This window comes from Argopecten irradians, chromosome 2, assembly GCF_041381155.1.
Source record: "Argopecten irradians isolate NY chromosome 2, Ai_NY, whole genome shotgun sequence".
NCBI lineage: Eukaryota > Metazoa > Mollusca > Bivalvia > Pectinida > Pectinidae > Argopecten > Argopecten irradians.
This window is the reverse complement of record NC_091135.1, coordinates 1,657,989-1,672,289: the sequence shown is the minus strand read 5'-3', so window position 1 is coordinate 1,672,289 and position 14,301 is coordinate 1,657,989. Positions and strand designations below refer to the sequence as shown.

At 35.2% G+C, this 14,301-nt stretch overlaps 1 protein-coding gene across 2 annotated transcripts in view; it reads left to right on the top strand.

Annotated features, from left to right (window-relative positions):
• Positions 1-1,375: 1,375 nt before the first annotated feature.
• Positions 1,376-14,301, top strand: part of LOC138314065 (heparan sulfate glucosamine 3-O-sulfotransferase 5-like) — a 106,500-nt gene continuing 93,574 nt past the window's right edge. For both annotated transcript variants that reach the window (XM_069254267.1, XM_069254258.1), the window contains exon 1: positions 1,376-1,710. The gene's annotated coding sequence lies outside the window, so the exon portion shown is untranslated. The remainder of the gene's footprint in view (positions 1,711-14,301) is intronic.

Here is a 14,301-nt window from a genome sequence, read left to right as displayed (position 1 = left end):
ACATTAAAGATGGTAGTTAAGTTTGTTTTGGAAAAAATAAAATATGAAACCTACAAAAAGTATCGGAAATTGTGCCCGAGTGATTTTCTGAGGCAGTGCTCCACTAGGACACATAGGGACCACTTTGTACCCGGACCAAAGGTAATGTAGGCCGGGTACGTATATTAGTTCTACCCACCCGGTGACAATACATGTATATCGACAACGGGCAAACCAGTCGTTCCGCTCCGGGTATGCTGAACGCTAAGCAGGAGCAGAGACTACTATTTTTATAGACAGTTTTTTCTCAGCTTACATCATTCTAAACACCTCACTCACAAGGCTAAATGTACTTTCATTTTCAATACACTGATGAAATAAAAAATACTAAATGTATATCCATTTTGAAGATTTGCTAAGATATTTTTACTGACATGTTTGCAACAATAACAAACTGAGCCGGTCGATGGTGAATATAATACTTTTGCTTCTACTTTCCTGTCGGTCTAACGGATTGTTTAACTTAGTTGCTATCACAGCAGTGTACACTAGTCAATGGAACCCGTATACATTAACGATAATCCGAAAGTTAGAATGCCACGCCATCAGGCTTTGATGTTTTTTTTTATGTTATAAAGCTGTCAATTCCGTACAGGCAATAACATACAATAGACGTGCATTTCCGTCTGTGTACGTTCATTATGTTTTATACCAGATGCCCGAGTATACATCACTGTTGACATATTGGTACCACATGTTAATGATGAGGATCGAAGCCTTCTTCGGCACGTACAACGGGCTTCTGTTTCCTCGGGTATCGCGTTGAGGTTGGCGCACGTCCCTGGAGACTTATGTTTTAGCATCCTCTGATCTAGTCCGCTAAACCTGCCTATATTACTAGGCATTTTTTTTGCCTATATTAGGCAAAAAAAAAAATAAAAATAAAAATTCCTAATGATATAGGCAGGTTTAGCGGACTACCTCTGATCTACACAGTGCTACCACTGGGGAATCTCCCCATCGGTTCCCTCATTAAGATCATATATATACAGTATAAGTCTTGTTTAAAGTTCCGTGTAAGTATGTGGTAATATGTTCTGCCCTTCTAGATATGCTACCACATCGAACTTAACTTTTCGGTTATGTACCCGAACGTCAAAACCTTTGAACCTACGTTTAAAACTTAAAAATTTGGCGTTGGCGATAGATCGGTGGCGTTCCTGTGGGCACTCCAGTTTACTTCCTCTTAAAACCTGGTCGTAAATAGAGCTAACCTCCGTTATAAATACCTTCTATGAATGGTTTTCTCTGGGTCCCTGAGAGGCTGAGAGCCGACGTACATGTAAGTATTTATTGTGAATCACTCTTTAAGCACGCGATGCAAACAAAGAGATAAGTAGTGTACGTTATATAGGCATTAGACATGATGAGTCGCCGGTACAAAGAGAATTATACTACCACCACACCGACACATAGTAAACACTAGCTATGTCATAGACGTCTAAAGTCACTGACGGCAGATCTAGACCCACTCTCACTCATTCATACGGTCGTCTGTTGCCGCCGATACACACTCAAATTTGACAGTGTGACCTAACTGATTATTGGCCGTATGTGTGTGTTTACCCTTCAACACGTGTGTACCTCAGTAAATGTGAGTTGCAAGGTGACGGAATTTACCACGGGTTTAACTAAACACGAATGGATCCAAAGCTGTGATGTAAAGTCGAGGTAAGTCTGTTTCTTTGATGTTTACCTGTAAATTATCAGGTATGTGTGTGTATTGACAATACACCGGAAGTGAGATAATGTCTAAGTAAATCTGGATTTGTCCACAGTATTGATCTCTTAACATGTTGGTGGCCACACAGTCGGTATATCGTACACTACTAGAGGTAAACATAGCATAGACATAGCGTGTTTATCAGTGCTCGTCCTCAGTGAGCCCATCATGTGTTATCAGCAAAGATATTATAACTGTGCCATCGCAATGACGTCACAAAAGTTGTATAAAAACACGGGTATTTGTGTCAGATATATTGACAGATAACTTCAATTTGAACCAAAGTATAGGAATGTTAGCATGAATGCTGGAGCAGTGAACGACCACCAGTCTCTAGAATATTAAAAACATCACTAAATTTGGCTTGATCATTTTTGTCTCTACTACATGACTGATTTTTTAGCCTGTTTCTTATCGACAACTTAGGGTCTGGTGGCCAGTCTACACACCTGTAGGGTCTGGTGGCCAGTCTACACACCTGTAGGGTCTGGTGGCCAGTCTACACACCTGTAGGGTCTGGTGGCCAGTCTACACACCTGTAGGGTCGGTGGCTAGTCTACACACCTGCAGTGTGTATTACTTAAGTAATGTAATCAAAACAGTTCATATAGTACATACATAGAATGACTAAACACACGTTGGTTATGTCTAGTGTAAGGTCGATACATGTATCTCACAAATCGGTATTATTTATACATGTGTATGTAGATACAATGTGTCCTTTATTTAGATGTTATTCACGCCAATTATAACCCCACGCACATCTCCTCGATGACAGTATTGGCTGGTACTGTCCTAATATAGACTAGGACTATATAGATAACGCTGTGGTTAACACACACTGCATGTCGTACTGTATATTATCTGTGTGATTTGACTGACACACACTTGCATGTCACTCTCAGCATTATAAAAATTTCCTGGCATGTGTGTTGGTGAAGTGTCTATTTTACAATTAGAAGAAATGTTCACATTTTTACAATATATAATATCTATTTGTTGTCTTAGCTTAAAGGTAATTGCTCAATGTTAAATATTCAATGAATGACACCAGCTTAATGTTATTTAACGCCATAGATTTCAAATACTACAATTTTTCAACAAGTTTGTTTGTTGGCATCATGTTTGTGCAATAGAATCTAGCATGGACACTAGGAAATGGTCAACGAGACACTTTCAGCAATAATTTAATAGGATCATGTGTAAAAGCCTAGCCATACTCCGGAGCTCCTTCTATTAGGCAAAACACAGGCATTTGGCTCTATAAACATATATATATATAAGAAATAAAGCAATAACGACTGACTAGTGAGGTTTGAAGAGCTCCCTTGAATGGGGCGAAAGCGCTCACTAGTCAGTCGTTATTGTTTTTCCATCATCAAAAAATGTTTCATTTACAGTATTATCACTGACATCTGAACTGGAATATAGTGATTGATAATTTTTTTTTTGCTCTTCTAAAATTTCTTGTATGTTTGTAAGGTCGTCACATGTTTCTTATATAATTATATTAGCTTTGGGATTAACTTTTCTTGATAATGCCTTTTTTTCTAAATTACAAAAAAAACTAGAACTTGTCTCGCCTTCGATTTTCCATTTTGATTTGGCTCTCAGTATAATGCTCTTAATTTTGTTTTCTCTTATCAATTTCAACTCGTTTTCTACTTCTTCAATTTCATTTTTATTTTTATTTTCCTCTTGCTGTTATTTCCCTAGTTTTAACTCTATATCATTCTCTATTTTATTCCTCTCACGCTTGTTGAATGTTGAGTAGGCAATAGTTTTCCCCCTAATCATTAATTTCAAAGTTTCCCAAAAAAGTTGATCACTTATTGATAATTATACATTGTTAATGTCTTCTTCCTCAGGATTGATAGCATATTGTTCAACAGTATCCCTAATACAGTTTTTGAAAAGATTTAAATATTCAATATCATTTAATAGACTATTGTTGAACTTCCATGTTCCTTTTCCTTTTGGCTGATCAATGAATTTTATGATTAAAGAAATTGGCGAGTGATCAGATCTATAACTTGTACCAATATCAGTTTTACATTCAAGGGAAATTAAATTTGATGAAATCAAAAATTAGTCAAGTCTAGCTTGTTTTCTGTGGGGACCATGCCATGTAAATATTTTTTATCTGGATTATGCATCCTCCATATATCTACTAAATCAAACTTTTCAATCATTGAGACAATTTCCTTTCGATTTGTTTCATTATTCCTATTTACGTAATTTTTGTGTCCGTTGTATAACTCTGTGGTACATTCCAGTAACCCCCTAAAATTATATTTTCACGAATGAGTAATTGATCTAATAGAAAATTATAGAATTCACTATCTGTGTCATTGGGACCATCAACTACCACAAGTGTTAAATTGCTATTACTTGAGATGATGTTTATATCTAACATAATAGTATTACCTGTCCTGTCTTTTGTTACTGATAAAAGTTTATAACTAAATGTATTATTAAAAAGTACGAGTTGAACCAAGCTTCATAACCCCATTCAGATTTTCACTTATTCTCTACTTCTGTTTTTGAATGAGTATCAATTAAAAAAAAATATTTATTTTTATACCTTTCGAAAATGTCACGTCTTTTTACTGGATCTGAAGATAAACCCCTACAATTTACACTACATATTTTCAAATCCTCACCCGCAAAGCATCAACAATATGATTACTATAAGAATTGTTTTCAAAATATACATTATTTGCGTGTGTTTTTCAAAGATCTTAAAGTTTGATGTAGACATCATGTACAACGTTCCTTCATTAACATGACAAAAACATAGAATATGACTTATTTTACATATGAAATACACCCCGTTACCCACCCTAAAAAAGAAAAAGCAATATTGCTTTAATACATAAAAAGAGACAAAAAAGACAAATATCTGTCTCCTTTTCACTAAACATAAACCGGTATAATACCAGTATGTAAATTATTAAAATAAATACAGCAAAATACATTTCGGAGATACACCATCAAAATACGATACCCCGGCATATTAAAACTATCTGTTTCTTTTTAATGCCTTATTTTCAACAAAATTGATAAAATTAAACCAATAGAGATGTCTACACACACGCCATATAGGCAAACACGGCTTTTCAACTGTACAGGCTGTGGACGTTGATTCGTTACATTCGTTTATATTTAGAAGAAAAAGAAATATATAACAATATTACGTATCACAAACAATTCTGTAACCATTACATAGTCTGGCATTTCAACTCTTCAGCAAATAACCAACTATGTTCCAATTGGTTTTATTGATAATTAAAAGTACATTTTATCAAATTCAACTTCAAGAAAAACAAGACTTAATTCGAAGGTATATTAGATGATGTTTTCATATCAATTATGCCAGATATGAAACTGCCAAAACTATGAAAAATATATTGTATATTATATAATTATACCAATATTCTATCAATACCAATTCCATCAATATCATAGTTTTTCCCAGTTTCAAAGTCACTTTTTGTATATTCATTATAAGATAACATAATTCATAACATGTACTTTTTTTCACTTTTGGAACAATTACTTACTTAGATTGCAAAGTAATTTTTAATGTTTTTAAATCAGCTTTTTTTATTTATGGTAACCATCTAACATGTGAAGCAGAATGCTTAGTCATTGAATGTAAATATACATATCGTTTAGCCAGCACTTTACAATTATTATGTATGTAAATAATTTTCCATATATATGTTTTTATACCTAGTATAAAGTAGACAGAACAAATCATGTTGTTTCAATGTATCCAATTCCATAGAAATATAGACTAGTATACTTCATTCTTCTATATATATTTATCTGTTTTTTATATTTGGTAGGTGAACCATTTGCATGTTTTTATTCAATATTCTATAGTATAGTGTATAATAAACTTCTATATGTTTTTTTTCATATATTTATGTATTTATAACAGATATTACATGCGCCTAGTAAGTTCGCTAAGTATCCTGTAAGTTTGTGCCATTTGTGTAGCATGAGTTTGAACTTCTTATTGAATTTGATCACTATCAACAAACATCTCCATTACCTGTTTACTATGTTTTGTTCTAAGATTGTGTAGCAGCTACCCGAACAAAATCACGTGCTTTATCAAAGTTATGTTTAAAAAAAAAAGTCATATAATTTGTCCTCCTTCTACGGTTTCTTGTATTTTACACATTTTATCACTGAGTTAAAGAGACGTCGTGTATATTATATATCTATCCTCTTTGTTTGGATATCTGGTGTAAAATCGGGGGCCGACTAACCTGTTCCATGTGTTGGTTGAGTGCTGTGTTCTAACCTCGTGTTAAATCTGTCAGCACTGCCATATTAGTGACAGACGTATGGGTAAATTACTGTACAGCTCACACGTCTTTTATCTTAGACGGTTTTTTTTTAACTTAACCAACATGACCCCAATATAAAAATACCTGTATTTTACTCTGGAGGATATCAGACGTGTCGGTATACAATTCATATCCAATAGCTGCAGGAAAATAGAAATATATTTCGAATACCTATGACAGCAACGTTAACTAGACATGTGTGATCAGAACAAAGGATCAATGATGCTGAAAGCGGGCGTAGTGGTACAAATTAATTCAACTTTTAGAAACAGAGAACAAAATAGAATTGTCAAATTTAGCAAAATATATTAAATTAAGTAATAAAATAAGAAGTAACATTTTTTAAGTTAAATATTAGCATAATCCCTCTACATTATCCTTATGTATACTAACGAGGGTTGTTTGTGTATCAGTTTGTAGGTAAGTATGGCGAGAGCATGGATGTGAGTGTGGTTTTTGTGTATTGTATTTGTATATATGTTTGTTTCAAACCGATGAGCCGAAATGCTCAAGGTAATAAAAGAATTGAATTGAATTGAGTTGGGGTGGGTGGGTGTCTGACGGCTCCAGACTAGACCGGAGTTTCTACTATCACAAGGGGACACTGCAGTCTTTCAAGGCACATAAAACTTTATGATAGGTTGTCCTTAAATGCTCTAGGCTATAATTTATAAAGCGAAAATAAAATCCTAAAATAATTTTGATTGAAGTGCAACATCGGTGTGACCTTTGTACAAGTCGTGTGGCGTGATGGTTATATTGAATGTTACTCTATCAGAGCCCCTGCCTACTCTGGTATTGACTTTTGATGTAATAGGTCGACTGACATTTAATAATCCCACGCAGTGTGATAAACGGTGGATTCTCTGAGCAAAACGGATATTTCTTGTGACCTTGAAAATAAAGATTGATCAATGCGCTAGCTTGTGATTGTATGATGCATATTCATCCTGGTGCTTAAGAAATCGTGGCATTATTGATGTTTTCTTCATATAAACATATCAAATAAAACGCACGTGAGAAAGTGCACCGCACGTTCATCAAGACTAAAAGATGTAGATCTAAGACTTAAAAATGTTCATATTTTTAAAAAAATAATTATAATATTTAAACTTAAAATGAGAGTAAAGGTAAGTAATATGTTGTCGATTCGTAAGACAATTCTTATTAAGGTATGCATTTGTAACAGCTTAGAGCACACACTGTTATTCTACAGCCCATTGTCATTAATTACCATGTAAAGTTACTCTTGCTTCAGGCAAAAATGAAGGGAGCATTTAATTACTGAATTGGAGATATTTGTACTAATTCATTGCTTAATTAATATGAAAGGTTGATGCATGCATTAACCTGTATTCAATCTTCATAAAATATAAGTAACACATTTAATAGATTGGGGGGAGGGTGGTAGGTAGAACTACATGTACGTTATAAATTTCTGGCTTCCTAAAACGACGCCTGTACGTGTGACGTATATAGCTGTTTGCATGTGTATAAAGCTACCCGATATACACATCGTTACTGTTGTCTAATACTTTTTGTTTGAGTTTCAAATACCACGCATATTAAATCAATGAATAATCAACTTTATAATCTATAGAATATCCACGGCACATTTAAACAAAATAATTTTATGAAAACGAAATAGCAATTTAAAATATATTATCATCGACAATGTGCAACCCAACAAAGCTGGACATGTATACGTAGGTATTTATTATGAACAACGTTACTGATTAACGACATACAATTTAAATTACGACCCCATTTATGACGGTCACATTTCTTTCAGTATATGTTATCGTTAAAGTAGAAATTGACATCTCACAAACGCTAACGACTTCAGAATTGCATATGTATAAAGACGCCGGTGTGGATATAATAATTAACGCCTAATTAAGGCTATTTATGTAATGATAGGATTGTTTACATTTCCTTGCATGGAGCCATTTAAAATTAACTCTATAGCCCATATTGTGTTAATTGACACGGTCGAGTGAATCTGACGTAATATCGGTCAGTGGCATTTAGCATGGTAAATTACGTATACTACGTACATGTACACGCATAAAAGTTCATAGTTCACAATTATCACAGAGCTGAAACTACTCGACAAACTAGAGCACAGGACAGCTGAAATTAAAAACAATAGAAGTTTACCAGGCGTGGTTGATGTCCTTCAAAGAAAGGTAAGACAAATTATCACCACTTAGCTACCAAGTGTCAAATGCCTTGATATACACGTACGTAGGGCCATGTCGAGAGTTCTTTAAGCTCGAACTCAGAGATATAAAAGTCCTTGAAATAAAAAGATAGGCCTAATATGGTATGAGGGTACATATATACTAATGGAGCTTTGTCGTGTTTAGTCTGGATCCCGACGATGCGACGATGTAAGCTTATATCATCCTGCAAATAAATATTTGAGCTGACTTTTACAAAATTACAAATCATGTACATATATTCCATGTACACATGTATGTTGTCAGAATGTATCTATGTATTATATTTATGATGCACTAGCATATCAATTTCGGCGATAATATATAAAAAAACCGCCAGAGTTTTATTTTTGTCCGTCAAAGTTAGTATGTTGATGTTGTGAAACAGCATTCTAAGGTACATGTACGCTCGGAGAGCCTACGCACATCTAAGTAATAAAACCACTCCGCGATGAAAACTTAATGTTATTTGTATGAATAAATCGAACCTCAGTATTAAAAAACACAAACATTGAATTTGTACATACATATGCACCATAGACGGTATGTTTTAAGTGTTCAGAAGGGACTCTATGATTTATGTATACCTACGCGTCATGCATGGTCCCAAAATTCACGAACAACGCGTACGTCTTCTTCGATGTCTTCCTCTGCGGCAGACTTTCGGTGGGTTTTTGATTGTGTATGTTTTTTTTTTTTTTTTTTTTTTTTCAATTTGACGTAATTCATTCTTCTGATCGATTAATGTAATGAAATGTTAGGAAGATAATTGCAAAAGAAAGTTCTTATAACGGTTATAGAGGTTTTTGTTTCGGTTGCATTGACGAAATATACAGTATCTGATGATATTATTGCGCAGTAAAAGTTAAAGTTAATAGATAACGTTAACGCGTGCTCCGAAACGATAGCGTGACGGCACGTACAACTCTTCACTTCGTTAATAGTTATCAGTTTCCTCCCTTGTTCTGTCACTGGGAGCTAGTTGTGCCTTTTGTTTATCGACAGCTGCGTTATATTGAACGAGAAAAGGTAAAGAATTTATCAACATAAACTTACAAAATACAATGATAATAAAGATCTATATATATATTACGAGCTACTAAGGGTGGCATATGAACTTATATTGGCGTGTAATGTACGGTAGCCTTACGAAGACTTGCTAAAGTCCGATGCTCTTGACGTTATCGTTCTTATAAATTCAAAAGAAATTTGAGTGTTATAAGTAACCAAATAATGTACCTTTTATTTGGCAAAAATATCTGGCCATGATTTATTATTGTTCAAAAGCAAAACTCACGATAATATGTTCTTCACGATAATATGTCGCCAACCAGTACAGTAACTAATTGTACAATTTTGTGTAAGTCTTACGAAGACTTGCTAAAGTCCGATGATTACATGAAGTTTTTCTGATGTTACCGACTAGCGTTCTTCTGAATTTAAAATAAATCTGAGTTTTATACGTAACGAAATGATGTACCTTTTATTTGGCAAAAGTATCTGGCCATGATTTATGAGTCAAAAGTCGTCAAAGCAACCCATGTTAGTTTTCTAAAAAGGAAACCAAAACATGCGGAAATCGTAATATTTCTAATGTTGTATTTTTTGCAGTGTATATTCTTTAAATCGCTACTAGTCATAAAGTTCTGCATGGAATGTAATCAAATTTGGCCACAAAACATCCTTGGGGGAAGGGGAACAATAGTTTGTATACATTTTGGCTCTGTCCCCCCAGGGGCAGGAGGGGCGGGGCCCAATAGGGAAAATAGAGGTAAAGCCTTTAAATCGCTGCTAATCAGAGAGCTCTGCATGCATTAAACCAGAGTTTGTATAAATTTTGGCTCTGACCCACTGGAGCAGAAACAATGGGTCCCATTTGGGAATTACAGGTAAATAATTAAATTCCTACAGAAAAGAAACAACGATCCTGTATTCAGAACATTACTTGGCATTACCACAACCTGGTGATACAGGCCCTCTGGGCCTCTTGTTCTTTGTTACGCTACAATTCAAACTGTTATTCGTATAAAATTGATAGGTTAACTGATTGGACGACCTTGACCCTATAGTCTCACTGTTAAGACCTTCCCATCAAACCATATGTGTGTTTATTTCGAACCTTGAATGATGGAGGACAAGAGTGAAGACTTTCTTCTGTAGATGTTTAGTAGATCATTTTTCTAGGTCATGGATAATCAGGCTATACAGACCTATAAATACATGGCACTATTCCGTGGGTACACAGTCAATCTGAGAACAATGTGTCGGCCGACCTTGACATTTCTGTCAGACCATTCATTGTGGAACTGTTGCATGGGTGTGCCAAACTCAAACAGTGTCAACAGCAATTTGTGTCGGATGTAAATGTTAAATACACATGCACTGCATTGTACCATACCCCAACATGGGCGCATCTGCAATGCTAGCGTGACTGCCTTGATTTGTTTAGGGATGAGAGATAAGGGATGAAATGTTACCGTATCTAGGTCCCAAGGGAACACTTACTCTAGTCCGCACGAACTGCATGTGTCCGTCCAAATAAGATGTGTGTTAGGAGCCATGTGTACATGCAGTGTATAAAAACACCGTATAGATTATATGCTCGACGAAGTAATGTCAACGGTTGTTTTCCAGATAACGCTGAATCCTTACAAACATGTGCGGATTATTTAAAGCGGTCAATATAGGACAAAGAAGTCATTCCAGCGTGTCACTTCGGAAGTGTCCCCACTATTGGAAGTACTTTTTTGCTGCCCCCCTCCCAACACACACATATATATATATAAACTGCAATTTAGTATTAATATTTTCATTTTTAGCTCGCCTATTGGTAAGACTAGCGTATAGATTTCCCATAGGCGATAATGCTAGCATTAATAAGTGTATCTAAAATTCTGTTCATACAAATATAACTTACTTATACTTGTTGGAAAGGTAATTCAGTCACGAATACAGTTACGAAGTGAAAAATGCGTGTTCACCAATAAAACTTCTTCCAAAATCCATGCTCCTCTGAAATAAAGCAATCCCGCACAGAATACTAAGTGAAAACACAGGAAATTGTCAAATTTTCAAAATTACCCTAAATATCCCCCAAATGCAAAAATTAATGCTCAAATATTATTTTTAAAGAGTAGAAAACATGAATTTAATATTTATGGCATTAGTTGACAAAAATGGTTTATTTTAAGCCAATAGTCCACCCTCTAACATGAAGTTCATGCAGTCTCGAGCCATCAACATTAATTTTTGGCCAATCAGAGGCGATATTCTATTTATAGGTGTCTTACCTATACAAAACCCTGTTGTAACTGATTGTAAAAATTATTACCCAAACCTATACAGTATGTTATACCAAGTACACATCAAAAGAAATTTTTCAAAAATATGAAATATTAAAGAAATGGGGCCACTTTTACTCCAAGTGTACCATGCCCCCTTGGGCCGCGGTGGCCGAGTGGTTAAGATGTACCGACATATTACCACATGCCCTCCACCTCTGGATCGCCCGTTCGAACCCCATGTGGGGCAGTTGCCAGGTACTGGCCGCTGGTCGGTGGTTTTTCTCCGGGTACTCCGGCTTTTCTCCACCAACAAACCTTGCTCGTCCTTAAATGACCCTGGCTGTTAATAGGACGTTAAACTAATCAAACCAAAAACCAAACCTTGCCCCCTTAACCCGGGAGAAGTGTCAAAATTTCAATACACAAAAATGCAAGTGCATTGAATTCATAATATGTGCATGTTATGCTTTTTTATAATGATGAGTATGAAAAATAAATATAATTTTTTTAAAACATTAAAAAATTAAACTCCATAGCCCAAGGCATTAACCCCTCCCTGCCACACTTAACAACTATGTATGTTGTCATGTAAAATACTTTTTCTTGTAAAATAATGTTGTTTTTTTCCCCAAAATGCCTCCATAATATTAAATTAACTAAATAGTGAATAAACTATGATTCTAAAATGAAATAACATGCATTAAAATCCGCTTGTGATGAGCTAATTGTCAAAAAAAGTAAAATCCTGCAATGTCGCTCTATACGAAGAATAGGGGGAGCTAATGTTGTCATCCCGGCGTCGGCGTCAGCGTTGGCGTCCCATTTCACGTTAAAGTTTTTGAGCAAGTTTCTGTTTCGTCAATTGTTTAAGCTTAAGTCATCATAAATGTTTATGATTTTATTTTCCTAATGTGTATGGATGCTGAACGTGATAATACAACCAATTTGGGGCCCTTTAGGGGTTTTTTGAGATTGTTAATTTGTCATATTTCCATGTTAAAGTTTTTGAGCAAGTTTCTATTTTGTCAATTGTTTAAGCATAAGTCATCATAAATGTTTATGATTTTATTTTCCTAATGTGTATGGATGCTGAACGTGATAATACAACCAATTTGGGGCCCTTTAGGTTTTTTTTGAGATTGTTAATTTGTCATATTTCCATGTTAAAGTTTTTGAGCAAGTTTCTATTTTGTCAATTGTTTAAGCATAAGTCATCATAAATGTTTATGATTTTATTTTCCTAATGTGTATGGATGCTGAACGTGATAATACAACCAATTTGGGGCCCTTTAGGTTTTTTTTGAGTCTGTTAATTTGTCATATTTCCATGTTTGAATAGTAAATACTTGAACATCAACTTCTTCTGAATAGGCGAGCTTTGCTGTTCTCCAACAGCTCTTGTTTTTTCAAACGTTTACAAAAATGTATATTCCAAACATGTTTACACTGTATATATCAGGATTTTCATTATTTGTCCTGCACATTGCAGCACCTATTGTGATACAGTTTGTTTTTCCCCCGCGTTCACCGAAACTGGGGATATTAAATTGGGTCTTTCCGTGTGTCTGTAACGCTCGGTTTCCGTGCAATAACTGCCACAAATTGAAAGCGATTTTTGTTATATGTAATTAATCACATGCTAAAATTTGCCAAGGGCTCGGATGAGTTCGCTCGGCACTTTCATCAGACCCTATTTTCCGGAGTTATGGCCTTTTAAATAACGAAAAACGCCATTTTTGGTTGTTTCTGCTCAATAACTCTCGCAAATATGAACGGATTTTCTCGAAACATGGTAACATGGTTACAGGTCCCATGACCTTGGCCAAGCTTGATCGTGAATTGGGTTAAACCCTATTTGGCTAAGTTATGGCCCTTTAATTAACGAAAGCGGGGGATATAAGTTCCACGAATTTGCTTGTTATTTTCCACTTTGGGATATTTTTCAAACATAGCAATGTTTACATTTAAGTAATATAAGATGTACTGCCTGCTAAGACAAGGACCCAAATTGATATTTCAAAACCAAGGAGATTTATAGAACTGATACGGCCTTGATTTATTGGGTCCAATATACGGAAGCAATATAACGATTTACGTTATCGCCTGTCTGTGTCTGGTAAAGCCAAATGTTTGTAGAGATTTGAAGATGTATTTACTCACCTGTTCTGACCTAGATCTACCTGTGCTCCATGTATCCTATATAGGACTTGTCCAGGTGTCTTCATATTGTCGTGCACAGATACACAGACTTTACATTCATTTAAATTGCTCTATAAACAACGTTTTAAAGCATTTTAATGCTACATACGATAAGATTGGAATGTTCAAAACACGTTTTTGGACAATGAACCCTTGTTGGACTACTGTGATGATGTACATCAATAAAGGTGTCATTGTAAATTATCAGATTCCGTTTTGTGTTGGGTAACCATAACAAAATCGTCAGCGTTCCAATATTACACAAGTGCCATCACAATGTGGCCATGATATACACGTTTGAGTTGTTAAGAAAGAACGCTGGGTGTGAATGACTGGTTAGCTTGGTTGTGTAAAGTCAAGAATTAAATTACAACCTTTACTTGTGATTTTAGGTACAGGTGGTGTTCCCTCGTCATTTCTCAACGCGGAGTTGAATAGTTCGTTGTGACTACGTTGATTCCATTTTAGAAAGT